The 16877-nt window shown below is 43.6% G+C and overlaps 2 long non-coding RNA genes across 3 annotated transcripts; both read left to right on the forward strand.

The window, feature by feature from the left end:
- Positions 1 to 210: 210 nt before the first annotated feature.
- On the forward strand, positions 211 to 1471 carry LOC139079638 (uncharacterized). Its single transcript, XR_011533418.1, has 2 exons — positions 211 to 324; positions 1329 to 1471. It is a non-coding gene; the product is annotated as an uncharacterized lncRNA (long non-coding RNA).
- Positions 1472 to 1980: 509 nt separating this feature from the next.
- LOC139079637 (uncharacterized) lies at positions 1981 to 14779 on the forward strand. 2 transcript variants are annotated; one of them, XR_011533417.1, is made up of 3 exons: positions 1981 to 2740; positions 2899 to 3452; positions 13804 to 14779. It is a non-coding gene; the product is annotated as an uncharacterized lncRNA (long non-coding RNA). The 2 variants fall into 2 exon arrangements; XR_011533416.1 differs by lacking the exon at positions 13804 to 14779 and having other exon boundaries at positions 2583 to 2740; positions 2899 to 8458.
- Positions 14780 to 16877: the final 2098 nt, after the last annotated feature.

Genomic DNA, 16877 nt, shown 5'->3' on the forward strand with positions numbered 1-16877 from the left:
AATTAGATGCACAAACAAGATGTGGAAGGAGGAAGTGATTCAGGGGTCATCTTCAGCTGCTTTGACTGTTGCTGCTGCGAGGATATAGAGACCTTAGGTTTCTCTTCAATGGTATTCCAATATCCATCAGTAGTTTTGTGAGTGTTGAAGGGCTTCCTGACCGATAAATAACAGTGATATTTGTTCTCGTAGTCAGGCTATGGTGGTCTCCTGATTTCTCCTCTTGACGATAGTGGGAGAGGTAGCATCTCCCATACAGACCAACCTGGGAATCTTTCCTGGAGGCCCGACCTAGAGCCCACTTGCCTAGGCTTTCCAATTCTGGTACGCATCTAATTTACGTTTATTGAATCCTTTTCTAAAAGTAGGTAGAAGGGTTGTGTTTCCTGGCAACTACTGAACCCTGACTGGTAAGAGTATTTGGTTCCAAAAGTGGTTATAGGCAATAAGCCCTCAAAGATGGAACTCTTAGGTTAGTTATGACTAAGTTGGCCTTGAAGGAAGTGAAGATCTAGTTGCCATTGGGAAATGATAAACTAGTAGGCAAAGATTACTTATGTCTGTGGTCATCTGAAATGACATGTCTTTTGGAGGAAAGACTTTGGCAGATCAAGTGGCTGCCACAATAGACCATCATGTAAGAAATGAGGACTTAAATGATGGTGGCTATGCTAAAGAGGTTAAAGAAAGGAAATGAAAGGCTCAAGAGTTTTGAAGTTTCAGCTCAATGGGCCCGGCCCTGTGGCCAAATGGTGAAAGTTCCTCGCACTCTGCTTTGGTGGCCTGGATTCACGGGTTCAGATCCCAGACACTAGACCTCCTCCACTCACTGGCCATGCTGTGGAGGTGTTCCCACATATGAAATAGAGGAAGATTGGCACAGATGATAGCTCAGAGCTAATCTTCCTCAGCAAAAAAGATAAAATAAATTTTCAGCTCAAGGCGTGTATGGGAGAGCCCCAAAAAGATTTTGTCTCTTGTAGCCATAAGGCTGACATACATGAAAATCAGATGGAGATTCTGGGTTATTGAATTACAACGTAAGTTAAATTAATATCCTTACCATGTCTCTTATGTGAAAATTAGGACATTGTCTGGGAAAGAGTAGGACCCTGAAGTGAGAGATGAGGACATTTGAGTGGTTTTGGATAAATCCTAGTGTTCTGAGCCCCCAGACTCCACTAAGCTTCTCTTACCAGGGCAAAGAAGCCCTTTTTCTCCTCACTGAGATGCCTGGTTCCCTCTTACTTGGAGACCCTGGGGTAGTTGCCTTGAAAGGGAATGCCAGTACTTACCATGTCCCACCCACTAACCATTATTGCCAACAGATCTGTAACTAGAGTCAGATCCCAGTACGCTTCTGGAAGGCAAACGCAAAGTCTGATCTGAGAGAAGGCTACAGAAGAATTGTAAGATTTTGCTAATTGAATCAGCAGAAACCTTGGGAATGTGTGTGGACTGGATGCTAAAGGTATTAGACCAGGAAGAAAACATGATTTTGTTTTCATCTGGTTTGAATTTATTAATGTGGAAGTTCTAGAGATTCTGGATTTAGTATATTGGCATTAGCAGCTAAGAGGCTCTTAGCTGGTTGGTTGGATGAAACCTGGACTTAACAGTGGTCTACACTCAAAGAAATTGAAATGCCAAAAATTCCTAGTGTAGCATTAAAAGACAATCCAAACACATATGAAGATAGAAATGTTGAGACAGATTTATCATATGTGTGATCTACTTATCTAATTTTGTCCTCCAAATTGCTCAAAGGATATTCCTTTCACTAAGGAATTGGAAAGTACATAGATAAGGGGAACACCTCATCTTGAAAAGTGCTGTAGTGTATATCCTCCGTAGGCTGGGAGTGAACCTAAGAGATGCTGCCATTGAAATGCAATCCCTGATATCAGTAGGGATGACAGGAGCCTGGAGTGGCAGCGGCCAAGAGACTGTACCACGGCAACAGAGCTGGAGTGATGAAATAGAACCTACTAAGGTCCTAGCTGGTTTGTATAACAAAGCAAAATTCCAGGTCTGGCAAAGAGAAGCCTGGTTTGAGTCACCAAAATGGAGAGTTATGGACACTCGCTAAATTCTCAGACCCAAGGCCCTTGAATAAAGGGGTGCTGGGTACCCTGGAGGAAGCACCCAGCAATATCACCATAAGTGAATTGGACATCTTTTAGTCTTCCACAAACGAATCTTAAGGCGTTTACCTATGTTCATCTATTTAGGGAAATGGAAATACCCAGGCTTTTAGGGAATACTTAGAAACCGGCCCTAAGCCACCAGTAATCCCAAGGGACCTAAAAGGTCTTTGTGGTCCACTAGTTAGAATAGAGGCTTATGGGGGTGTTATGGGTTGAATTATGTCCCCCAAAATCACTATGTTGGAATCCTAACCCCCAATACCTCAGAATGTGACCCTATTTGGAAATAGGGTTGTTGCAGATGTGGTTCAAGTAAGATGAGACTGTACTGGAGTAGGGCGGGCCCCTAACCCGGTGTGATTGGTGCTGTATGATAAGGGGAAGTTTGGACACAGAGACACAAGTGCAGAGAGAACACCATGTGAAGACAAAGGCAGTGATGGGGATGATGCAGCAGAAGACAAAGAATGCCAAAGATCGCCAGCAAACCACCAGAAGCCGGGAGAGAGGCCTGGGGCAGATTCTCCCTCACAGCCCCCAGAAGGAACCAACCCTGCCAACCCTTTGATCTCGGACTTCCAGCCTCCAAAACTGTGAGATAATAAATTTGTGTTGTTTAGGCCACCCAGTTTGTGGTATTTTGTTATGCAGCCCTAGCCAACTAATACGTGAGGGTCAAGTAATTTAAGAGGAATTTTGGCCTGTGTCTAGCTCGCATATTCACCCTGCGCTTACTTCTCCGTTCCTGCAGGCACAGTTGTAGCAGACATACTTGACCGCTGGCAGAATCTTCACAGTGACCCACAGAGTGAAAGCTATTGTGGTGGGAAGAGCAAAGGAAAGTCCCTGGAACTGTCCTTCCCCACCAGATCATAATCCAAAAGCGACAGTGCATCCCTGAGGGCACGACAGATATTACCGTCACCATCAAAGACTGAGAAATTTGGGAGCGCTGATCTCTATCTTATCTGCGTGTAAATGATTTGTTTGCCCTGTGCAGTACTTGAGTTGTAGCTGTTACAATCTCTTTACGAAGCAAGTCAACACCTGCCCTGGCACCTGCAGCCATGCAAGTATCAGTCTGAAATATGCTTTCTTCTGTAGCCCAAAGAGCAGAAAACATCAAAGCAGGCTCCTTTCACCTGTCAGGGTCAACAGTCCATCTTACTGTCCCACACCTGGGCGTATCACCTCTCCAGCTCTGCTGAAATCTCCTCTGCAGTCACTTTAATCATCTCACCTTTCCCAGAACATCACTCTACATGTGGTGACGTGTTTTTGGACCAAATAAGCAAGAAGTAGCAGGTATCTAAATGCCTTGGTAAAACGCATGTATTCTAGAGGATAGGAGATAACCTCTGTGGAAATTAGGGCATTTCCACCTCCGTGAAGTTTTTAGGGATCCACAGCAGTAGTCTGGAGCACAGCAGTTTATCTAAAGTGAAAGGTGAGCCGTTGTCCTGTACACCCCCGACCACTAAGAAAAATCCTGAGCATCTGATGGATCTCTTTTGATTTGGGATGTGATATACCACATTTGGTTATGCTTCACTGACCTGTTTGCCAAGTAACCCATAAGGCTACCAGCTTTGATGGGCCCAGGTTAAGAGAACGGTCACCAGTTGGTACAGGCTGCAATGTAAGCAGTTTGGGTTTTATGACCCAGCAGATCCAGTGGTGTGGAAATTGTCAAATGAGGATACTGTAAACAAACCGTGGCCAACTTCCGTAGGAGAGTCACAGCACAGAGCCTTAAGATTTTGGAGTCAAGCCATGTGATTTTTGGCAATAGCTATTCTCCTTTTGAGAAGCTGATGTTGGCTTACTACTGAGCCCTGCTCCATGCTCTGGGGGGACCAGCTGGGCACTTAATAACAGATCAGATCCCTTCCATCATAGAGAACATAGGGATTTGTCCTCACTGGAAGACACTCGTATATGAGATATACATTTTTCCCATGCGTGCCTGAAATATTCACAAAGAATAAATTTTAAAGGAGAAAAATCCGAATTATTATAAAACCAAAGACATCTCCCTCAATTATTCTAAATTTGATTATACATTCACTTTGAGAAGTATAGTGGTTAAGAGGATAGTCTCCAGAGCCAGAAAACCTGGCTAGGAATTCTGACTCCACCGTTTAAGTAACTTACAATCTCGGGCAAATTACTTCACCTCTCTCTCAGTTTCTTCATTTGGGACTGTGAGGATTAAATGAATACATATAACAGTGCCGGGCCTATAGTAAGTGCTATAAGTATTAGCTAGTATCATTTTCACTTATTATTATCATGATCACGATTGTTGTCATTGTTAGTATCCGCGAACTTACTGGATGCCTTCTTCGTCATGGAGTATTCCACACAACACTGCCTCTCATCAGGTGAGGCAATGGGCTCAGACCCGGGGGATCATCCTGAGGCAGCAGGCCTAAGAGCACAGTCAAATGACTTCCTAAAGACTCTTTTAAGGCACTGCTGGAAGACAGCATCTTGTGAAGTTGAAGTTTTGTCTTATAGGATGATGTGTTCTGGAACAGTGACCACTATATACAACCCGCTCACAAAAGTTTTGCTTCTTTTCCTGTGACTTTGGTCTTTGTTAGTTTAGGAATCTCAATACCCAGAGGAGAAATACTTCCAGAAGGGCACACAGCAATGAGTCCATTGAACTGGAAGTTTTCTGGCCAACTTGGGCTCCTCATCCACTGAACCAATAGCCTAAAAGGGGACGACTGTGTTAGGTGGAGTGATTGATCTTGATCATCAAGGGAGATAGGTTTGCTGTTGCTCAGTGAGGTCGGGAAGGGGTATGTCTAGAACCTAAAGGACCTTCTGGGGCCACTTGTAGTACTGCTGTATTCAGGAGTCAAAGTTCTGAAAGGCTAGACCAGCGAGGGCTCAGTTCCTTTAGGAGTGAAGATTGGGTCCCCACACCAGATAACTGGCTGTGGGAAAATGAACTTAGAATGAGAGTAGAGAAAGAAAGTAATGAATATAAATAACTAATTCATGAAAAGTTGAGAAATGAAGACTATATTAGCACTTCATATTTTTCCTCCCTCTATTGTGTATGTATTTATAGGTAACAACCCATTTCTTTCCCACTTCCCATATTTTCCCTAGTCTTATAAGGTGTGTTATTGTTGGTAACTTGATCATCTAGTCCTTAGGGTACAGGTTGTTGAGGTAGAATTGTGACTGAACTAGAATGAACATCACCCAGAGATGGCTTTTGGATCTCTTCTTTTAGGGAGAGGGTTTAGATCCCCAAAAGGTCAAAGGATGAACTGGCATAGATACGGTGAATTGTCCCTCAGCATCCATTCCAATCTCTTCCTTGTACTGTAGAGGCTGCAAAGTTAAACACTGCATTTCCCACAATCCCTTGCAGTTAATATTCTGCATGCAAATTAGAGTCTGTAAATTGCATTGATTTTTATGAGTGGGGAGAAGGAAGTGAAGCCAAGGCCATCTCTCAGCTGTGTGGTTGTTGCTCCATGTTTGTGGCAACCTTGGGTTGCTTCAGCAGCATTCCAATGTCCAATCACTAGCTACATGAGGTTGAAAAGCAGTGATGCAGCAGTGAAGGTGGGTTTTTAAATTTTTTTTTAACGGAGAGATTTATTTTTTAGTTTATTTATTTTTTGGCTGGGAAAAATTCACCCTGAGCTGACATCTGTTACCAATCCTCCTCTCTCTTTTTTTTTTCCCTCCCCAGAGTCCCAGTACATAGTTGTGTATTCTAGTTGTAGGTCCTTCTAGTTCTTCTGTGTAAGCCACCACCACAACATGGCTACTGACAGCTGCCTGGTATGGTTCCACACCCAGGAACTGGCCCAAGTTGCCAACTTGGAGTAAGGTGACCTTTAGCCACTAGGCCATCAGGGCTGGCTCCAGAGGTGACTTTCTGATGCTTAGATTGCAGCCACAGTGATGTGTGTGTGTTTTAACCATGTTGCTTTTTTTTTTAATTGGGATATGATTCACATAACTTAAAATTACCATTTTAAATATATTCACAAAGTTATGTGACTATCATCGTCTAATTCTAGAACAATCCCATCACCTCCAAAGAAACCTATTAGCCATTATTCCCAATTCCATCCTCCTCCCAGCCCAGGCAACCACTACTCTACTTTCTGTCTCTGTGAATTTGCCTATTCTGGATATTTTGCATAAGTGAAATCATACAATATGTAGCCTTTTGTGTCTGCCTTCTGTCACTTGGCATGAGGTTTTCAAGGTTCATCCATGTTGTAGCATGTATCAGTACTTCGTTTCTTTTTATGGCTGAATATTTCATTGGATATGGTATGGATATACCACATTTCATTTATCTATTCATCAGTTAATGGACATGTAGGTTGTTTCCACTTTTTGGCTATTGTGTCAATGCTGCTGTGAATATTGGTGCATAAATGTCTGTTCAAGTCCCTGCTTTCAATTCTTTTGTGTATATCCCCAGAAGTGGAATTGCTGGGTCATATGGAAATTGTGTTTAATTTTTTTTAATTTTTTATTGAGATTATGATAGTTTACAACCTTGTGAAATTTCAGCTGTACGTTATTGTTAGTCATGTTGTGGGTACACCACTTCACCCTTTGTGCCCTCCCCCCATTCCCCCCTTTCCCCTGGTAACCACCGATCAGTTCTCCTTGTCTATATGTTAACTTCCACTTATGAGTGGAGTCATATAGAGTTCGTCTTTCTCTGTCTGGCTTATTTCACTTAACATAACACCCTCATGGTCCATCCATGTTGTTGCGAATGGGACGATTTAGTCCTTTTTTATGGCTAAGTAGTATTCCATTGTGTATATATACCATATCTTCTTTATCCAATCATCAGTTGCTGGGCACTTAGGTTGGTTCCACGTCTTGGCTATTGTAAATAATGCTGCGATGAACATAGGGGTGCTTGGGACTCTTGGAATTGCTGATTTCAGGTTCTGAGGATAGATACCCAGTAGTGGGATGGCTGGGTCATAAGGTATTTCTATTTTTAACTTTTTGAGAAATCTCCATACTGTTTTCCATAGTGGCTGCACCAGTTTGCATTCCCACCAGCAGTGTATGAGGGTTCCTTTTTCTCCACAACCTCTCCAACATTTGTTACTTTTTGTTTTGGTTATTTTAGCCATTCTAATGGGTGTAAGGTAATATCTTAGTGTAGTTTTGATTTGCATTTCCCTGATGATCAGTGATGATGAGCATCTTTTCATGTGCCTATTGGCCATCCGTATATCTTCTTGGGAGAAATGTCTGTTCATGTCCCCTGCCCATTTTTTGATCGGGTGTTTGATTTTTTGTTGTTGAGCTGTGTGAGTTCTTTATATATTATGGAGATAAACCCTTTCTTGGATATACGATTTTCAAATATTTTTTCCCAATTGATGGGTTGTTTTTTTGTTTCGATCCTGTTTTCCCTTGCTTTATAGAAGCTCTTTAGTCTGATGAAGTCCCATTTGTTTATCCTTTTTTTTTTTTTTTTTTTGAAGATTTTATTTTTCCTTTTTCTCCCCAAAGCCCCTTGGTACATAGTTGTGTATTCTTAGTTGTGGGTCCCTCCAGCTGTGGCATGTGGGATGCCACCTCAGCAAGGCTTAATGAGCAGTGCCATGTCTGCACCCAGGACTCGAACCTGCGAAACCCTGGGCCACCAAAGTGGAGCATGCTAACTTAACTGCTCAGCCATGGGCCGGCCCCCTGAGGAAGTCCCATTTGTTTATTCTTTCTATTGTTTCCCTTGTCTGAGAAGATATGGTGTCCGAAAAGATCCTTTTAAGACTGATGTCAAAGAGTGTACTGCCTATATTTTCTTCTAGAAGCCTTATGGTTTCAGGTCTTACCTTTAGGTCTTTGATCCATTTTGAGTTTATTTTTGTGAATGGTGTAAAAGAACGGTCTATTTTCATTCTTTTACCTGTGGCTGTCCAGTGTTTAATTTTTTGAGGAACCACTATCCTGTTTCCACAGAGGCTATAGATTTTACCTACCAGCAATACACAAGGGTTCCAATTTCTCCACATCCTTGCCAAGACTTGTTATTGTCTTTTTCATTATGGCCATCCCAGTGGGCATGAAATAGTATCTCATTGTGGTTTTGATGTGCATTTCCCCAATGGCTAGTGATGTTGAGCATCTTTTCATATACTTCTTGGTTATTTGTATCTCTTCTTTAAAGATATATCTATTCAAATCCTTTGCTCATTTTTAAATTGGGTTATTTGTCTTTTTATCGTTGAGTTATAAGACTTCTTTATATATTCTGGTTACAAGTCCCTTGACAAATACATGATTTGCAAATATTTTCTCCCGTTTTGTGGGTTGTCTTTTCACGCGGCGTGTTCCTCAGTGCAACAATTCTAGCAGTGGCCTCCTATCCATCACCTTCATGATTGTGCCAGAGTTGGCAGCTATTCTGCGGTCTTGTTCTGAGAGTCACTCCTGGGGGCTCATCCTAGAACCCACTCCTCCACGTCCTGCCCACTATGTTTTTAAATATCTCATTCCCTATATTAAATGCCCTTCGGTATAAAATAATCAGAGTGGTTTCTATTTCCTGCGACTGATCCCTGACTGATAAACAGCACAACTTAAAACCTTCGAGCAGGGATGTAATAGGCTATTTTGCTAGAGCTGATATGTAGCCAAACTATAATAATGACAAATTCCTGGAAAGTCAGATTTGGAAGTACTTTTGAAGATCAGTTGGTCCAACCCCTTCATTTGTCAAATGAAGGAAGGAAATCGAGCCACAATGAGGAAGACACGAAAACCACGAAGCCGAGTGCCTGCAACTCCCTCAGCCCCCTCCTGAGGCCAGCAGACCTGAGCTGATCTTGCTTCGTGAAATCGTTGTGATCTAGGTCACATAAATCCAATGAGGCCAGCCCTGCCACCTTCCTGCAGTTGATTGGACACAGGATTTGGGCCCAAGCCAAACGCTGCTGTGAACAAGCTAGATGTGATGGAGGCCACCCGCCTGCGTGAGCCTGTCTGGTATGGGAGACATAAGCGCTAGGAGCACACCCAGGGCACGTCACCAGATCATTGTTCCTGTTCTCCAGGGAGCTGCTTGGGGCTGCTAAGATGGCTTCCCGTAATAACTCACCTCCTCTGTGTCCTTATCATAGCCGCCATCACTGAATGTCATCTGAGCATGGCTCTTCCTTGCATACCGAAGAAGTTCATGAACATACCCACACATGGCCACTGATTTTCTGGAGATCACACAGCCGGATCAAAAGACAGCAGACCACAAAGCCTGATCTGGAATTCGGATATCACGGCCTTTCCACTCTAACATGCTATCTCACAGGCAAATATGAGAGAGAGGGCATCATGAGTGGAGGGTGACGAGAGAAGACTGCTAGCGCTGTGGGATTGAGTTCTGAGGCCTGAGTCACCATCAGAAGGATACAGTAAGGGCAGGATAACTGCCTCCTCTTTACTCACGTTGGAGATGCTGCTTAACTTTTCTTTTGGGGGGGTCTGCCTTTGCGAGTGGCTTGGGATATGGTTCCAGATCTGGATCCGGTTCCCTGCTTTGCCATTCCTTAGGCACCTGCCTTTGAGGAAATGCCTTCTTTGCTCACTAGATATGGACAGCTACTCTGTCAGGCTCTGTGCAGGGGCATGGAAATTGACCCCCATAGGCAGACCCAGGCCCTGGAGATGAGGAATCACCAAAGAAAAAATGGCACTTGAAACCACAGACGTGAGTGAAAGGGGAAGTGGCTTTCCCTCCTCATAAACCTTTAACCAGTGAATGCAGGGAAAAGAGCAACCAGAAGAGGGAGAGGGAGAACCAGGAACGAACGAAATCATGGAAGCCAAGTAGGGTGAGAATTTGAGGAGAGAAAGCATGGCGAGCTGACATGTGAGACGGGTCAAGCTGGCCGAGGGCTGGATTTGTCATGTGGAAAGTAACTGGTAATTTAGAGAGAGCGATTTCAGAAGACGGCACAATAGAAAACTGATTTCATTTAGTTGAGATGTGAGTGAAAGGTGGATGAGGTGTAGAGATGGTAGACAACGCTCTCCTGAGAAGGGGAGGAGGTTTGTTTTTTCAGTCGGAGAGACTTAAGCATGTTTGGAGGCTCAGAAGAGAACAGAGAGGGAGAGAGTGACAATATAAGAGCAAGAGGAAGATATTTGATGGTGTTTTGTCTCTAGGAAGAAAGAGGGATGGGATCAAGGGCAACAGCAGAGGGTGGACTGTGGACACAAAAAAAGGCCACTCTCTCCGCCCCCCACCCCCACCCCCCCAGCTTGGAGGGAGGTAGAGGCGACCAGGAGATTTAGTTTCCTTCCCAAAAGGGGACAGTCTTCACCATGTGAAGATACAAAATGCCTGCTACAGAACAGAGAGTTGATAAATATCAATCCTTTCCTCCCCTCCCTGGCTGTGCAGTTTCACTCCTCTGAGGCCACATGTGACATCACTCTGGAATGTCACAAGGCTAAAGAACATAGCTGGAGCTGAAGAAATTAAAGGCAATTCCAAGCTTTTCTGGAATTCCAGGAGAGGAGAGGCTGCTTTCTTCTTTCTTCTGAGGTTCCTAAGCTGGGAAGTTGTAAGCATGGATTTCCCACCATGTAGACAGAGACTGCCTAATATTGAAAGCAACACAGAGGCAGAGAGCTGAGAAATGGAGAAAGGGTGAGAGACAGAGACACCATTTGGACACACAAGATGACATCATTTTAGTGCCGGGATCTAACCATGTCTAAAGCCCCTGAACTTTCCCGTAATGTAATCCAACAAGTTCCTTCTCCCGTCCCCAAAGTCCATTTCTGTTGGGATTCTGTCACCTGTAATTGAAGAAGCTCTGACTGATACAGGAAGTGGGGTGTTGCCAGGAATGTCCCTCACACCGGGAATTGGCTGAGTTGAGGCGGGTATAGAATGATGAGGACTTCCCCATCCCAGGCTGGGAGGTCAGCATTCCCTGTGATGAGGCTGCACAGCCAGGGCCTCCTGAAGCTCAGACTATGTACCTAACATAGGTGGGAGCTTTAGGGGGCTTGGTAGAAATACGTCCGGAGGTTGCATGTGATGGCTATTTTCCCAAGCCTCCATTCAGAGTCAAAGAGATAAATTTTGCAGAGAGAATAATAAACAATAAAAGCTAACATTTCTGAGGCACTCATCGTGTGCCAGGTTCTATGCTAACTGCTCTATGCCTATTAATTCATTTAATCTTCACAGTAACACAAAGAAGGGAACACCATTGTTACTCCCCATTTTACATTTGAGGAACTGAGGCACAGAACGATTTGCCCAAGGTCACGAAGCTAAACAGGGACACAGCTGTGACTTGAATCCAGGCAGCCTGGCCCCAGAGCTCGTGTGCCCACAGCTTTGCTAAGACAGACTGTAGCCAGCAATCCAAGCTACTGCAGTCTGATGGTCACATGCTTTGCAGGCTTGAAAAAGCTCATCTCTTTATGTCAAAGCTAAAGTGAGTGGGAACAAAGGCAGGGAGGCAGGAAACACAGCCCCTCCCAAGCACTTCCTACCTGTCTCCCGGAGAGAAGAGCTACCCTATGTGAAGAACCTGCCACTGGGATGCAGCCTAGTGGTCAGGGGCAGCCAGCTGTGCCTCTCCCCCATGCCTCGTGTTCATGATTGCTCCAAGGCAGAGGCAAAGAAGGAGGCCCTGAGCCAAGGACTGGGAGGTCCTGTTACTGAGAGAGACTCCTTCCCTTCCCCTGGCATACCAAGATGAAGGCCTAGATGCAGGGACCACAACTCACAATTCTTCTGACTCGTTTATTAGCCTACAGAGTGATCCAAATGTGAATAGTCAGAAAATGTGTACATCTTTCAAGGGAGTGGTTTTGCCACAGAAACCCCAATCCTGGCACATAGAAGCCTGCAACTGATCAACCCTGAAGGCAATGTCTTGGCTCCAAACAATACCAAGAGGAAATCCTCAAAATCCTTCTAAGATGCGGCCACAGAGTGACGACAGAGAGGGGAGACTGCCCAAAATGGCAGAGCAGCCAGACGTGCCTCACTCTACGAAAGCAGGGAATCCTGGCTCTTCTTGACCTGTGGCACACAGACACACCAAGGACCGTGGGGTGTTATTTCCCCTCCTCTCCTTTTCCAGACGGGGTGGCTTATTTATAATTGTTTTGTGTTCCTTCCACCAATGCACCGAGGTATTAGGGGCTGATTAACTTTGTTATTTATCTATAGCAGTGTTGCCCAAACTTTTTTGACCTTTTTACAAAATTGAAGACCTTAAAGAGCTTTTGTTTATGTGGGTTACGTTACTGATAATTGTCATATTAGAAATTAAAATTAAGAATTTTAAATATATATTTATTTATTTTAAAATAATAAGGCCATTAATGTTAACATAAATAACACCTTTTTTCATTGCAAAATAACTACATTTTCCAAATCAAAAAAATTAGAAGAATTGCATTGTTTGACATTTTTGCGAATCTCTTTAGTATCTGGCTTAGTAAAGGGCTGCTAGGTTTCCATATCTGCTTCTTTATTCAACCTGTTGAGATATGTGCTTTTGGTTGAGCCTCATAAAGATACATAACTGGAAAAAGGAGTATTTTTAAAGCCTTTTTAGATAATTGTGGATATTCATCTCTGGTACTATACCAAAACTTGACAAATGACAATTTTGTAAAATTGCATTTCAGTGTGAAATATGAAACCACGTCAAAGAACTTTTTATTAAATTAAAATACAGTGGCCTATTACACTCTGAATGCATCCTTTATCCACCCATGGTTTTGTAATATCACATATTGGTCACTTGGAAAACATTGGTTCACTGAATTATACAGATCTTCCCAATGTCGACACATTTCATTTTACGTTAAAAAATCATATTCATTAATGTCACTACTGATCTTATCAGAAAGTCTTTAAGTATTGGGAAGCTATTAAGCTCACAATAGTGGATACAAATTTTCCAAAAGTCTCATTTTCACTCAAAAGCTCAAATTTTATCATTGGCAGCAAATACTGTCAATTTTTTCCCCTGAATTGACAGGCTCATTTCCTTCATTTTAGAGAAAATGTCAGCAAAACCCCCACATTTGCATAACCATCATGTGTCTTGCAATCCTTCTTTCAAGTAGAAATGGTGTTCAGGAAAAAAAAGCAGCTAGTTCAGCTTGCAACTCAAACAATCGCAGGAGAGCTTTTCCTTGAGACAACTATGGTACCTAGGCATCCAGCAGAATTCTCCCTATCCTGTCAAAATATTGAAAAGAAGTATACTCAAGGGTAGAGATTTAATAAAGTTAATAATTTTTACTGTTTCGTCAAGTCATTCTTAAGGGAAACTGGTATATTTATTTCTTTTACTGTGCATGCATCGCAGTGATGAACGCAATGGCCACAAGTACAGCCTGGGGCCACTGCCTTGCTTTGTGCTCAGGGGCCAGTTGTTTTCACCCATCATTGCTTTTCTACTGTCAAGAAGGCAAAATAATGCCTTAGTACTAGTATGAAAATCAGTTTGACTTCATAGACCCTCTGAAAACTCTTGGGGACCCTCAGGGGCTTGGAGACCACACTTTGAGAACTACTAATTTAATACGTCTTTTTTGCTGAGGAATATTCACCCTGAGCTGACATCCATTGCCAATCTTCCTCTCTTTTTTCTTTTAGGTGAGTCACCACCACAGCATGGCTGCTAATAGACTAGTGGTGGAGGTCCACACCTGAGATCTGAACCTAGGCTGCTGAAGCAGAGCATGCTGAACTTAACCAGTAGGCTGCTGGGACTGGCCCTGATTTGATGCTTTATTCATCAGTTAACAAACACGTATCAAGCACCTTCTATGCTCCTGACACTCTTCTAAATGCTGAGTACTGAGTGGTGAGTTATAGGTAAGATACTTAAGGCCTCTGCTCTCATAAGGCCAACATTCTTGTAGCTAAAAGTAGAAAATTGATAAATAAGTGAACAAGATTATTTCATCTCAAGAAAAGTGCTTTGAAGAAAATAAAGCAAGATAACTTAATAGAGAGTGGCTTGGGGGTAATTTACTTTCATGGTTCAATATGGCATCCACTAGCCTATGCCTACTTAAATTTAAATTTTAATTCAATTAAATAATTCAGTTTCTCAGGCTGGCCCATGGTGTTGTGGTTAAGTTCAGCACACTCCACTTCAGTAGCCCAGGTTTACAGGTTCAGATCCTGGGTGCGGACTGACACCACTCATCAGCCATGCTGTGGTGGTGACCCACATACAAAATGGAGGAAGATTGGCACAGAAGTTAGCTCAGAGCTAATCTTCCTCAAGTGAAAAAAGAGGAATATTAACAACAAGTGTTAGCTCAGAGCTAATCTTCCTCAGCAAAATAATAATAATAACAATAATAATAATTCAGTTTCTCAGTCACACCAGCCACATTTCAAGTGCTCAGTAACCACATGTGGCTAGTGGCTACCATATTGAACAGTGCAGATGTAGAACATTTCCATGATTAAAGAAAGTTTTATTGGACAGCACTGATTTAGATTGTGAAATAGAGCAAAGCTCACTGCAGATTTGAGGACAGAGTATTGAAGGCAGAGGGAACAGCAAGAGCAAAGATCCTAAGATGGAAACCACTTTGGTGCATTGAAAGAAAAGAAAGAACAGCAGTGTGGCTGAAGTGTAGTAGCTGAGAGGAAAGTGGTAGGACATGCTATCAGAAAGGTGGTGGGAGCCAGAGTGTGTTGGAAATTGCAGGCCTGGTGAAGCCCTATACAGGCCATTGAAGGGAGGCGTCGATATGACCTGATTGATGTTTTTGAAAGATCACTCTGGCTGCTGTTTATAAAACAGATTGTAGGGGTGGAAGTAGAGAGGCCAGTTAGGAGGCTACTGAGTGAAGGGAGTGACAGTGGAGATGGATAGAAGCTGTTTGATTTTAGGTGTATTTTGGAGATAGAGTGACTGGACTTACAGATGGATAGAATTGGAGAATGAGACAAAGGGAGGAATCAGGAATGGCTGTTAGGCTTTTGGCTTGAGCAACTAGGTAGATAATAGTGCCATTTACTGAGATGAGAAAGACTCGGGGAGGAATGAATTGAGGAGAGTGGAACTAAGAGCTCTTCTTGGGTATATTAAGTTTGGATGGCCGGTAGGCATTCAAGTAGAGACGAGAAGTAAGTAGTCGGATGCACAAGTTTGGCACTTAGTGAGAGGTCAGAGCTGGAGAGATATGTAGGAGCCATTGATGTAGCGCAAGTATGAAAGCCAAGGGACTGGATGAGATCATTGAAAAAGACGGTGCAGGTAGAGAGAAGAAGAGGCCTTTGCCTAAATTCTCAGGCATGCCATCATGAAGGGTCAAGAGATGGAGATCTCAAGAAGTTGAAGAATTGTTAAGAAGTTATTAGAGTGAATGAGCTGGAAAGAAAGGAAGTGGGTGTCAGGGAGTAGGATGCTAAGATGTGAGGTCTTAGAGGTAGTATAGTTGTTGATGATGATAGGGTCAAGGGTTTGACCTTAGAATGGGTAGTTGACGACCGGACTTAGAGGTCGAAGTCCAAGAGAGGGAAATCAACTAAAGAGATCAAGAATGAGCAGTTATAGAGGTAGGAGGAAAACCTGAAGGGTGTGGGGTCACCGAACCAAGAGGAGCATGTTTTAAGCAGGATGGACGAGTCTTCTTGGTTGGCTATTGCTGAGAGGTTAAGATGACAACAGAAAAGTGACCACTGGGTTTAGCAACATGGGAGATGTTGGTGTCCTTGACAAGAGCAGTTTCAGTGGAGTGGTGAGGGTGGGAGCCCAAAGAGAGCAGGTTTAAGAGTGATGAGATTTGAGGAAGTAGGAAGGGGCACAGAAAAATGAGTGGCGGCTAAAGGGCAGGTAGAGTCTAGGGAGTGTTTTTAATAATTGCTTTAAGATGGAGATGTACAGTATGCTTAGGTGTTGATGGGAATGATCCATGGGAGGGGAAGCACTGGATGCAGGAGAAAAAGGATGTCATTGCAGAAGCAAAGCCCTCAATAAGGAGTGAGTTGAGCTTTAAAAGGGAGCAAGAGGACTTCATCTATGGTAACAGGGAAGAAGGCAGAGGTGCATACGAACCACATATCTCAGATTTCCTCTCTTCTCTCCATCTCTGCAACCACCATCCTGGTCCAATTCAAAGTCCCTACACTTCTCCTCTCTTACTGCACAGCCGAGCTGGCCTTCAGATGCTCAGCCCTGTGGTGGAGGCTTAGTGGCGGAGAGGCCAGGAGGCGGCTACCTGAATGGAAGGAAACAGAATGGGCCGTGGCCTCCGTGAAGTGAGAGGATGAGGCATTGGGAGTCAGAAGAGGGGCATGCTGAGGGAGAGGCCCTTGTGGGATGCTTGAGGTTGGGATTTCAGAGGGAACCTTGCAAGGCATGGCCCTGGAAAGAATGGCTGGGGTCATGATGAAGGTCACTGAGGAGTTCAAGGGAGGGTATCGGAGGGTCATTCACATGGATGAGCAGGATATTAGGACAGATCACCTGACCAAGATCTGGAAACCCAAGACCTTGATGGATGGAGGGGGCTGAGGCGGGGGCAGGAGATCAAGGGAGGAGAAGAAGTGGCAGAATAAAGCCAAGTGCCAGGAGTTTCAGAGGAGGAGGAGAAAATGATACATGCACATAAGAAAACCCCTCCAAGATGTGAACGGTGCTTGTCTGTGGGAGCAGGGAGGATAATGGGCAGTCGTGATTTCTTCTTTATGCTTTCCTATTTTTC

This window comes from Equus przewalskii, chromosome 2 (assembly GCF_037783145.1).
Source record: "Equus przewalskii isolate Varuska chromosome 2, EquPr2, whole genome shotgun sequence".
NCBI lineage: Eukaryota > Metazoa > Chordata > Mammalia > Perissodactyla > Equidae > Equus > Equus przewalskii.